The sequence below is a fragment of the Coregonus clupeaformis genome, chromosome 1 (assembly GCF_020615455.1).
Source record: "Coregonus clupeaformis isolate EN_2021a chromosome 1, ASM2061545v1, whole genome shotgun sequence".
Lineage (NCBI taxonomy): Eukaryota > Metazoa > Chordata > Actinopteri > Salmoniformes > Salmonidae > Coregonus > Coregonus clupeaformis.
In genome coordinates this window covers 96678834-96692220 of record NC_059192.1, presented here as the reverse complement: position 1 = coordinate 96692220, position 13387 = coordinate 96678834, and the positions used below count along the sequence as shown (strand labels likewise).

At 37.8% G+C, this 13387-nt stretch overlaps 1 protein-coding gene across 3 annotated transcripts in view; it reads right to left on the bottom strand.

Moving 5' to 3' along the window:
- The window catches only part of LOC121578032 (phosphatase and actin regulator 2-like), an 89678-nt gene that overhangs the window by 49708 nt on the left and 26583 nt on the right, over window positions 1-13387 (bottom strand). The window lies entirely within an intron of this gene.

Genomic DNA, 13387 nt, shown 5'->3' with positions numbered 1-13387 from the left:
TCTGGAGGCGTCAACTTGAGCATAAAAAAAGGCCATATAGGTTAACATTATTACCTCAGGCGGTTTGGCTCCAAAGACCATGAGAGTAAAACAGACTACAGTCGTGGTCAAAAGTATTGGTCTTCACAAAGTTCGCTGCTTCAGTGTTATGATATATTTTGTCAGATGTTACTATGGTATACTGAAGTATAATTACAAGCATTCCATAAGTGTCAAAGGCTTTTATTGACAATTAAATTAAGTTTATGCAAAGAGTCAATATTTGCAGTGTTGACCCTTCTTTTTCAAGACCTCTGCAATCTGCCCTGGCATGCTGTCAATTAACTTCTGGGCCACATCCTGACTGATGGCAGCCCATTCTTGCATAATCAATGCTTGGAGTTTGTCAGAATTTGTGGGTTTTTGTTTGTCCACCCGCCTCTTGAGGATCGACCACAAGTTCTCAATGGGATTAAGGTCTGGGGAGTTTCCTGGCCATGGACCCAAAATGTCGATGTTTTGTTCCCCGAGCCACTTAGTTATCACTTTTGCCTTATGGCAAGGTGCTCCATCATGCTGGAAAAGGCATTGTTCTTCACCAAACTGTTCTTGGATGGTTGGGAGAAGTTGCTCTCGGAGGATGTGTTGGTACTATTCTTTATTCATGGCTGTGTTCTTAGGCAAAATTGTGAGTGAGCCCACTCCCTTGGCTGAGAAGCAACCCCACAAATGAATGGTCTCAGGATGCTTTATTGTTGGCATGACACAGGACTGATGGTAGCGCTCACCTTTTCTTCTCCGGACAAGGTGTTTTCCGTATGCCCCAAACAATCGGAAAGGGGATTCATCAGAGAAAATGACTTTACCCCAGTCCTCAGCAGTCCAATCCCTGTACCTTTTGCAGAACATCAGTCTGTCTCTGATGTTTTTCCTGGAGAGGTGGCTTCTTTGCTGCCCTTCTTGAAACCAGGCCATCTTCCAAAAGTCTTCGCCTCACTGTGCATGCAGATGCACTCACACCTGCCTGCTGCCATTCCTGAGCAAGCTCTGCACTGGTGGTGCCCCGATCCCGCAGCTTATTCAAGTTTAGGAGACGGTCCTGGCGCTTGCTGGACTTTCTTGGGCGCCCTGACGCCTTCTTCACAACAAATGAACCTCTCTCTTTGAAGTTCTTGATGATCCGATAAATGGTTGATTTAGGTGCAATTTTACTAGTAGCAATATCTTTGCCTGTGAAGCCCTTTTTGTGCAAAGCAATGATGACGGCACGTGTTTCCTTGCAGGTAACCATGGTTAACAGAGGAAGAACAATGATTTCAAGCACCACCCTCCTTTTAAAGCTTCCAGTCTGTTGCCAGCATGACAGAGTGATCTCCAGCCTTATCCTCGTCAACACTCTCACCTGTGTTAACGAGATAATCACTGACATGATGGCAGCTGTTCCTTTTGTGGCAGGGCTGAAATGCAGTGGAAATGTTTTTTGGGGATTAAGTTCATTTTCATGGCAAAGAGGGACTTTGCAATTAATTGCAATTCATCTGATCACTCTTCATGACATTCTGGAGTATATGCAAATTGCCATCATCAAAACTGAGGCAGCAGACTTTGTGAAAATTAGTATTTGTGTCATTCTCAACACTTTTGACCACGACTGTAGAGGGATATACTACAAAGCAGGATCAATGAGTTAGCCAGTTTACTTACCAAAATATTCTGAAAAAACATTCTGTTTTTTTTTTTTGAATAAGCTTGAAATGGACATGATCTACTTGACTCAACAACCAAAAACACATCTCTAAGATTAGCATTCTTAATGAACCAGAAAATAAGTGGTTATTTCTGGTTGTTTATCAAAGTTAGCTGGCTAACTCATTGATCCTACTTTGTAGTATACCCCTCTAGGGTATCTTATCACTAACAACGTCATTACCAGGAACCTTGTGACAGCCACCTTATGATGGATTTCATTAGTGGTTCTATGCTATTTGAGGGGTCAGACATGGAGACCACGCAGCACTCCTCCACACCAGTCTGAGAAGAACACACCCACATTCCCTGCCAAGGACACTCCCCCAAAATCTAGTGAGCAGTCGATTCACCTGCCTGTAAACAACCATAGAGATAGTTAGAGGACGCAACATTAAGTAGAACCTAGTAGAATACATCTATAGAGTAGAACCTAGTAGAATACATCTATAGAGTAGAACCTAGTAGAATACGTCTATAGAGTAGAACCTAGTAGTATACATCTATAGAGTAGAACCTAGTAGTATACATCTATAGAGTAGAACCTAGTAGAATACGTCTATAGAGTAGAACCTAGTAGAATACATCTATAGAGTAGAACCTAGTAGTATACATCTATAGAGTAGAACCTAGTAGAATACGTCTATAGAGTAGAACCTAGTAGAATACATCTATAGAGTAGAACCTAGTAGAATACGTCTATAGAGTAGAACCTAGTAGAATACGTCTATAGAGTAGAACCTTGTAGTATACATCTATAGAGTAGAACCTAGTAGTATACATCTGTAGAACCTAGTATAATACATCTATAGAGTAGAACCTAGTAGAATACATCTATAGAGTAGAACCTAGTAGAATACATCTGTAGAGTAGAACCTCGAAGTATACATTTATAGAGTAGAACCTAGTAGAATACATATACAGAGTAGAACCTAGTAGAATACGGCTATAGAGTAGAACCTAGTAGAATACATCTACAGAGTAGAACCTAGTAGAATACGGCTATAGAGTAGAACCTAGTAGAATACATCTACAGAGTAGAACCTAGTAGAATACATCTATAGAGAAGAACCTAGTAGTATACGTCTATAAAGTAGAACCTAGTAGAATACATCTATAGAGTAGACGCTAGTAGAATACATCTATAGAGTAGAACCTAGTAGAACACATCTATAGAGTAGAACCTAGTAGAATACATCATTAGAACCTAGTAGAATATATTTATAAAGTAGAACCTAGTGGAATACATCTATAGAGTAGAACCTAGTAGTATACATCTATAGAGTAGAACCTGGTAGAATACATCTGTAGAACCTAGTAGAATACATCTATAGAGTAGAACCTAGTAGAATACATCTATAGAGTAGAACCTAGTAGAATACATAATTAGAACCTAGTAGAATACGTCTATAGAGTAGAACCTAGTAGTATACATCTATAGAGTAGAACCTAGTAGTATACTGAATCTTAGTCCATGCAGCTCTGTCATTGATTGTCCATATATGTATATATTCTTAAATTCCATTCCTTACTTAGATTTGTGTGTATTGGGTATATGTTGTGAAATTGTTAGATATTACCTGTTAGATATTACTGCACTGTCGGAGCTAGAAGCACAAGCATTTCGCTACATCCACAATAACATCTGCTAAACACGTGTATGTGACAAATAAAATGTGATTTTATTTTATTTATACATCTATAGAGTAGAACCTATTAGTATACATCTATAGAGTAGAACATAGTAGAATACATCTATAGAGTAGAACATAGTAGAATACATCTATAGAGTAGAACATAGTAGAATACATCTATAAAGTATAACCTAGTAGTATACATCTATAGAATCTAGTAGAATACATCTATAGAGTAGAACCTAGCAGAATATGTCTATAGAGTAGAACCTAGTAGTATACATCTATAGAGTAGAACCTAGTAGTATACGTCTGTAGAGTAGAACCTAGTAGAATACATCTATAGAGTAGAACCTAGTAGAATACATCTATAGAGTAGAACCTAGTAGATAACATCTATAAAGTAGAACCTAGTAGTATACATCTATAGAATCTAGTAGAATACATCTATAGAGTAGAAACTAGTAGAATACATCTATAGAGTAGAACCTAGTAGAATACATCTGTAGAGTAGAACCTCGAAGTATACATTTATAGAGTAGAACCTAGTAGAATACATATACAGAGTAGAACCTAGTAGAATACGGCTATAGAGTAGAACCTAGTAGAATACATCTACAGAGTAGAACCTAGTAGAATACATCTATAGAGAAGAACCTAGTAGTATACGTCTATAAAGTAGAACCTAGTAGAATACATCTATAGAGTAGACCCTAGTAGAATACATCTATAGAGTAGAACCTAGTAGAACACATCTATAGAGTAGAACCTAGTAGAATACATCATTAGAACCTAGTAGAATATATTTATAAAGTAGAACCTAGTGGAATACATCTATAGAGTAGAACCTAGTAGTATACATCTATAGAGTAGAACCTGGTAGAATACATCTGTAGAACCTAGTAGAATACATCTATAGAGTAGAACCTAGTAGAATACATCTATAGGGTAGAACCTAGTAGAATACATAATTAGAACCTAGTAGAATATGTCTATAGAGTAGAACCTAGTAGTATACATCTATAGAGTAGAACCTAGTACATTTACATTTACATTTTAGTCATTTAGCAGACGCTCTTATCCAGAGCGACTTACAGGAGCAATTAGGGTTAAGTGCCTTGCTCAAGGGCACATTTACGTCATTTAGCAGACGCTCTTATCCAGAGCGACTTACAAATTGGTGCATTCACCCTATAGCCAGTGGGATAACCACTTTACAATTTTATTTATACATCTATAGAGTAGAACCTAGTAGTATACATCTATAGAGTATAACCTAGTAGTATACATCTATAAAGTATAACCTAGTAGTATACTGAATCTTAGTCCATGCAGCTCTGTCATTGATTGTCCATATATGTATATATTCTTAAATTCCATTCCTTACTTAGATTTGTGTGTATTGGGTAAATGTTGTGAAATTGTTAGATATTACTTGTTAGATATTACTGCACTGTCGGAGCTAGAAGCACAAGCATTTCGCTACATCCACAATAACATCTGCTAAACACGTGTATGTGACAAATAAAATGTGATTTTATTTTATTTATACATCTATAGAGTAGAACCTAGTAGTATACATCTATAGAGTATAACCTAGTAGTATACATCTATAAAGTATAACCTAGTAGTATACATCTATAGAATCTAGTAGAATACATCTATAGAGTAGAACATAGTAGAATACATCTATAGAGTAGAACCTAGTAGTATACATCTATAGAGTAGAACATAGTAGAATACATCTATAGAGTAGAACATAGTAGAATACATCTATAGAGTAGAACATAGTAGAATACATCTATAAAGTATAACCTAGTAGTATACATCTATAGAATCTAGTAGAATACATCTATAGAGTAGAACCTAGCAGAATATGTCTATAGAGTAGAACCTAGTAGTATACATCTATAGAGTAGAACCTAGTAGTATACGTCTGTAGAGTAGAACCTAGTAGAATACATCTATAGAGTAGAACCTAGTAGAATACATCTATAGAGTAGAACCTAGTAGATAACATCTATAAAGTAGAACCTAGTAGTATACATCTATAGAATCTAGTAGAATACATCTATAGAGTAGAACCTAGCAGAATATGTCTATAGAGTAGAACCTAGTAGTATACATCTATAGAGTAGAACCTAGTAGTATACATCTGTAGAGTAGAACCTAGTAGAATACATCTATAGAGTAGAACCTAGTAGAATACATCTGTAGAACCTAGTAGAATACATCTATAAAGTAGAACCTAGTAGAATACATCTGTAGAGTAGAACCTAGTAGAATACATCATTAGAACCTAGTAGAATACATCTATAAGTAGAACCTAGTAGAATACATCATTAGAACCTAGTAGAATACATCTATAGAGTAGAACCTAGTAGTATACATCTATAGAGTAGAACCTAGTAGTATACTGAATCTTAGTCCATGCAGCTCTGTCATTGATTGTCCATATATGTATATATTCTTAAATTCCATTCCTTACTTAGATTTGTGTGTATTGGGTATATGTTGTGAAATTGTTAGATATTACCTGTTAGATATTACTGCACTGTTGGAGCTAGAAGCACAAGCATTTCGCTACATCCACAATAACATATGCTAAACACGTGTATGTGACAAATAAAATGTGATTTGATTTGATTTATACATCTATAGAGTATAACCTAGTAGAATACATCTATAAAGTATAACCTAGTAGTATACATCTATAGAATCTAGTAGAATACATCTATAGAGTAGAACCTAGCAGAATATGTCTATAGAGTAGAACCTAGTAGTATACATCTATAGAGTAGAACCTAGTAGTATACGTCTGTAGAGTAGAACCTAGTAGAATACATCTATAGAGTAGAACCTATTAGAATACATCTGTAGAAACTAGTAGAATACATCTATAGAGTAGAACATAGTAGTATACATCTACAGAATAAAACCTAGTAAAATACATCTGTGGTCCTCTGTAGCTCAATTGGTAGAGCATGGCGCTTGTAACGCCAGGGTAGTGGGTTCGATCCCCGGGACCACCCATACGTAAAAATGTATGCACACGTGACTGGAAGTCGCTTTGGATAAAAGTGTCTCCTAAATAGCATATTATATTATTATATTATAGAGTAAAACCTAGTAGTATACATCTATAGAGTAGAATCTAGTAGTATACATCTGTAGAGTAGAATCTAGTAGTATACATCTGTAGAACCTAGTAGAATACATCTATAGAGTAGAACATAGTAGAATACATCTATAGAGTAGAACCTAGTAGTATACATCTATAGAGTAGAACCTAGTAGAATACATCTATAGAGTATAACCTAGTAGAATACATCTATAGAGTAGAACATAGTAGAATACATCTATAGAGTAGAACCTAGTAGAATACATCTATAGAGTATAACCTAGTAGAATACATCTATAGAGTAGAACATAGTAGAATACATCTATAGAGTAGAACCTAGTAGTATACATCTATAGAGTAGAACCTAGTAGAATATATCTGTAGAACCTAGTAGAATACATCTATAGAGTTGAACCTAATAGAATATGTCTATAGAGTAGAACCTAGTATAATATGTCTATAGAGTAGAACCTAATAGAATACGTCTATAGCGTAGAACCTAGTAGTATACATCTTTAGAGTTGAACCTAATAGAATATGTCTATAGAGTAGAACCTAGTAGAATATGTATATAGAGTAGAACCTAGTAGAATACATCTATAGAGTAGAACCTAGTAGAAAACATATATATTGAGTATAACCTAGTAGAATATGTCTATAGAGTAGAACCTAGTAGAATACATCTATAGAGTAGAACCTAGTAGTATACATCTGTAGAGTAGAACCTAGTAGAATACATCTATAGAGTAGAACCTAGTAGAATACATCTGGCAGGTAGCCTAGCGCTTAAGAGCGTTGAGTCAGTACCCGAAAGGTTGCTGGTTTGAATCCCTGAGCATACTAGCTGAAAAATCTGTCGATGTGCTCTTGAGCAAAGCACTTAACCCTAGTTGCTCTGGATAAGAGCGTCTGATAAATGACTAAAAATGTAAATAAATAACAATACATCTATACAGTCGAACCTAGTAGAATACGTCTATAGAGTAGAACCTAGTAGAATACATGTATAGAGTAGAACCTAGTAGAATCTAAGACAGATGTATTTGATGGATCTGCACAGCATTTTAAGTAAACAAATAACTGGTAACAAGCTAATGAATAATCATTATGTCTCAGCCAGTGGTTATAAACTCAGCAAAAAAAGAAACGTCCTCTCACTGTCAACTGCGTTTATTTTCAGCAAACTTTACATGTATAAATATTTGTATGAACATAACAAGATTCAACAACTGAGACATAAACTGAACAAGTTCCACAGACATGTGACTAACAGAAAATGAATAATGTGTATCTGAACAAAGGGGGGGTCAAAATCAAAAGTAACAGTCAGTATCTGGTGTGGCCACCAGCTGCATTAAGTACTGCAGTGCATTCCTCATGGGCTGCACCAGATTTGCCAGTTCTTGCTGTGAGATGTTACTCCACTCTTCCACCAAGGCACCTGCAAGTTCCCAGACATTTCTGGGGGGAATGGCCCTAGCCCTCACCCTCCGATCCAACAGGTCCCAGACGTGCTCTATGGGATTGAGATCCGGGCTCTTCGCTGGCCATGGCAGAACACTGACATTCCTGTCTTGCAGGAAATCACGCACAGAACGAGCAGTATGGCTGCTGGCATTGTCATACTGGATGGTCATGTCAGGATGAGCCTGCAGGAATGGTACCACATGAGGGAGGAGGATGTCTTCCCTGTAACACACAGCATTGAGATTGCCTGCAATGACAACAAGCTCAGTCCGATGATGCTGTGACACACTGCCCCAGACCATGACTGACCCTCCACCGCCAAATCGTTCCCGCTCCAGAGTACAGGCCACAGTGTAACGCTCATTCCTTCGACGAAAAATGCGAATCCAACCATCACCCCTGGTGCACTTTTTGCCAGTCCTGTTTGTTCAAGCGACGGTGGGTTTGTGCCCATAGGCGACGTTGTTGCCGGTGATGTCTGGTGAGGACCTGCATTACAACAGGCCTACAAGCCCTCAGTCCAGCCTCTCTCAGCCTATTGCGGACAGTCTGAGCCCTGATTGATGGATTGTGCGTTCCTGGTGTAACTCGGGCAGTTGTTGTTGCCATCCTGTACCTGTCCCGCAGGTGTGATGTTCGGATGTACCGATCCTGTGCAGGTGTTATTATACGTGGTCTGCCACTGCGAGGACGATCAGCTGTCCATCCTGTCTCCCTGTAGCGCTGTCTTAGGCGTCACACAGTACGGACATTGCAATTTATTGCCCTGGCCACATCTGCAGTCCTCATGCCTCCTTGCAGCATGCCTAAGGTACGTTCACGCAGATGAGCAGGGACCCTGGGCATCTTTCTTTTGGTGTTTTTCAGAGTCAGTAGAAAGGCCTTTTAGTGTCCTAAGTTTTCATAACTGTGACATTAATTGCCTACCGTCTGTAAGCTGTTAGTGTTTTAACGACCGTTCCACAGGTGCATGTTCATTAATTGTTTATGGTTCATTGAACAAGCATGGGAAACAGTGTTTAAACCCTTTAAAAATGAAGATCTGTGAAGTTATTTGGATTTTTACGAATTATCTTTGAAAGACAGGGCCTGAAAAAGGGACGTTTCTTTTTTTGCTGAGTTTATATGACAAATGACCGGTAACAAGCTAATAAATAATCATAATGTCTCAGCCAGTGGTTATATATGGCAAATGACCGGTAACAAGTTAATGAATAATCATTATGTCTCAGCCAGTGGTTATAAATGGCAAATGACCGGTAACAAGTTAATGAATAATCATTATGTCTCAGCCAGTGGTTATAAATGGCAAATGACCGGTAACAAGTTAATGAATAATCATTATGTCTCAGCCAGTGGTTATAAATGGCAAATGACCGGTAACAAGTTAATGAATAATCATTATGTCTCAGCCAGTGGTTATAAATGGCAAATGACCGGTAACAAGCTAATGAATAATCATTATGTCTCAGCCAGTGGTTATAAATGGCAAATGACCGGTAACAAGCTAATGAATAATCATTATGTCTCAGTGGTTATATATGGCAAGTGTTTCAATGTGAAGAGAAGTACAGCATGAGGCCAGTGTTATTTCCAACAGCTTGAGCTAACACCTCCATTTCAGCTAAGCTTGTTTTAGTCTAACTAGCTTTTGTGACGCTGTTCGATGGTAGGGTTTTGATTTGAGCATGACACAATTGTCCATCATTCTAAGGCTAATAATACCTTGTTATGTCATTGCAATGAAGACAACATTTCAAGCCATCAGGCAGGTTTATAGCCCAAACTGTGTTTACACAGGTGACATATCATTTCCAATTTCCAATCATCCTTTCAGCAGAGCTCCAGTTCCAAGCTTAAACATTCTACTCATATAAAAACGGATTAGCTATATAAAAACAGATAACTATATAACTATATATCATTGCAGATGGCAGTTACCAAACATTGATGCGATTTTTTAAAAACACAACCATGATCACTAATGATTATTCCCATGAATGACCAGACCAGCAGGGATAACAATTTCTTGCCTGAGGCCTGACATTCAATATTGAAAAGGCCTGAGGTGATGAGTATTGAATAATGCAGGACAATGTTATACACCACTACAGTAGATCAGTTAATATCTTCCCTTCAGATTTTGCTCCTCAATTCTGACAAGGAATTTTAAGTGAACGTTATTTTCTGATGTAAATTAGAAAGATATTTTACTAGCATAAGGGAGGGACAAAACAGTGGACAATGAAGTGGTTGTTACATCAGGTCCTGCTAATTACCCAGAATGACACTCAATACCCCAAACAGCTACCAAAAACATCCCCAAAATGTTTGGGGAATTTTGGGGTAAGCCTATAGAAGGACTCATAATATCCTTCTACAGTTATCACATGTAGCCTCAATTAATCAAGCTAACAAACAAACATGAAAGAGGTGGGGCCCATGAGAGGCCAGCTGCACTCCAAACTTCCGATCCCATGGTTTCATTTCCAGATTTATATAAAATAAGAACAATGGGAATGTTACAGCAGGTTCTTTGTGTGGTTAATGGCAGGAAAATCTGTAATGCTCACAATTATCACCATTAGACTCTTCAATAAAAAGACTAGAACTGTCTGGGAGAAAATGAACAATGGCTTCACTTCTTGCTGCTTAGTGGAGAGAGTTAGAGAGGTTGACTATTATGGAGAACTGATTTAGGACAGAGCTCTATATATTCAATCAATTGACATATTTACAGTACCAACTTTAAATGTCACTAGTGTCATGTCAACTTTCTTCCATTCTTAGGCAAGCTAACTTAATTGAGTAGCCCTTTTCAAGTTTTGTTTAGATTTTCTTGTGAAGTAATTAATGGTGCTAAACCAACCAAACAATGACTGAGACTGCACTGACAGCACAAACATCTAGGCCATATACAGCAGAATGCCCATCTGCTAGGAAAAAAACCTTATCAATGATTTGTTGTCAATGTGGATCTGCTAGCACATTCAGTATACAAAGCCTAAAATTAGATAATTGTTAATCTCTGTTATAGTCCAGGCAGCAGCTTTCATGTTGAGGTGGCGGTATAACTCACACACAGTATCAAACAAAGTACTGCAGGACAACAATAATTCAAACAGCTGCTGGACAGGGGAGAAAATGGTTTAGGGACACAGATGCAGAAAAAAAGTTAATAGTCCTCAGCTCTTACAATGCCTCCCTTCAGAATCAAGGAGAATGGCTCGGAGCCATAACGAAATGAAAGTCACAGAAAATGTCACTTCTGTATTGTCCCAGTCATACATGTGTCTTTGTCTATGGCTGTGTTTACACATGCAGCCCAATTCTGATATTTTGCCCAATTATTGGCAAAAGAGCTGATCTGATTGGTCAAAAGACTAATTAGTGAAAATAAGATTGGAATTGGGCTATCTGTGTAAACACAGCCATAGACAAATGAATGACTGGGGCTATACAGAATCAATCTAAGATTTGAGATGACTTGTCATCAGTAGGTCTATATCAGCTTCAAGCTGTAGAGACAACAATCAAGACATTTCAGACAAAACAAGAGGACTTTCAAAAAAGGACCAGCATGCCTCAGTCAGCCTGATAATTTATGTTTACGAGGTATCTAGAGAGACAGGAAGTAGAACTGAATCAGCCAAAATAAACATCACAGATGGAGTACACAGAAATCATGAATAGAGACATTCAGTCATCACTATTTCAAGAGAAACACACTTACTCTGGAACTGAAAAACATTAGTCTCCTGGCAAAAATGTATTATTTTTTCTAAAGTAATGGAAGGGCAATGTGCTGGGCACCAATATTGATAATTTGATCGTGATATCAGTTTGTGATATCCGTTTATCCATCCTGTTAGCCCACACTATTCTGTAAAAAAGCATACATGACTGTTCCTTCATGCACAAAACCCTTTCACAGACATTCTGACAGGCTGCTTAGCATGCTTAGCCTACTGATGGGCTATCACCTGTGGATGGGCTTCCCATTGTATTCAAACTGGTTAGCTAGGTTTGCTACCAGAACATACCTGGCCCAATGGGCAATCCCCAAGCAGTTGTCTGGACTTCACCAAAAAGTGAACATTCACACAGTTGCAATCTATTTTCTATAACCATATGAAATCGATACCGAATAGAAAAATGCAACTGATATCATTACTAGGTATTATCAACACAGCAGCAAGATGGTCCAAAGCGCTCAGCTTAGACCCAACCTGGTCTTCCACAATGCTGCGTTAGGAGGGTCAAAACACATTGCATGTCTGCTCCTATGTGTTTACTGATACACTTGAATACAGTTTAGTAAACACTTTTTGCAAACTCCAGGCTGTGACTCGTACTGATGGGATGACGTCCATAGATTATATTTCTATGATGACGTCATTAGAAAGGAGTGTCATAACCAAAAACACTAATACTGTTTGGGCTTTAAAAACAGACCTTTGAGTAGCCGAATAACATATGATCAAACTACACACCAAATCAAAAAGCATTCATTCACAGCCATCTGTTTGCCTTAAATGTGATCAGCCGTGCTGTTTGCTCACCATATGTTTTTCCCATTGTCTTTCTTTATGTGCCAGGGGCAACAAGAAAAATATTTGGTCCAGGGGAAATAGGGAGAGGTTTCCTCAGTTGAAGCCACTGGGGAGGGTTTATCCAGTCACTGTGGAAGGCTTACGCACTTAAACACCATGGTATTTTAAGATCCCATGCTATTTGACATTCAAGAATTTTCTCACATTTTGTGTAATTGACCAAACATGTAAAAAGCTGACATTGTTATTAGGAATAGTGAAAATGATGGACTATGATTGGTTATAGGAGAGAAGAGAACAAGGAGAGAACAATGTTGTTAAAGAGATGCCTTGCAAGGTAAACTCAGAACTATAACACCTTGGGGGTGCACTATAAGTTTATTTAGGCCCTGGAGAGTTGAAAAGTCAGGCATGCATTAACTTGTTAGTAATGTTATTGTTAAAGGTTCAATGCAGCCATTTTTATCTCAATATCAAATCATTTCTGGGTAACAATTAAGTACCTTACTGTGATGGTTTTCAATTAAAATGTTCAAATGAAACAAAAATAGCTTCTTAGCAAAGAGCAATTTCTCAAGCAAGAAGTTTGCTAGGACTTTCTGGGAGTGGTCTGAGAGAGGAGTGGAAAATTGAAAACTAGCTGTTATTGGCAGAAAGGTTTGGAACTCTCTTTATTGGTCTATGTACAAATTTATTGCCAGGCAGGCCAAAACTCAATCCCACCAAAACAGGCAGAATTTTGAGGCGGTCTTTTCAAACAGCTCTTACACTTAAAGGGCATTATCATCATTTTCACAATTTCACAGTATTATTCCAACCTCATAGTGTGGAAATATATATAAAAACGCAGGAAAATCACATTTCTGACGGCAATGGACCTTTAAGTA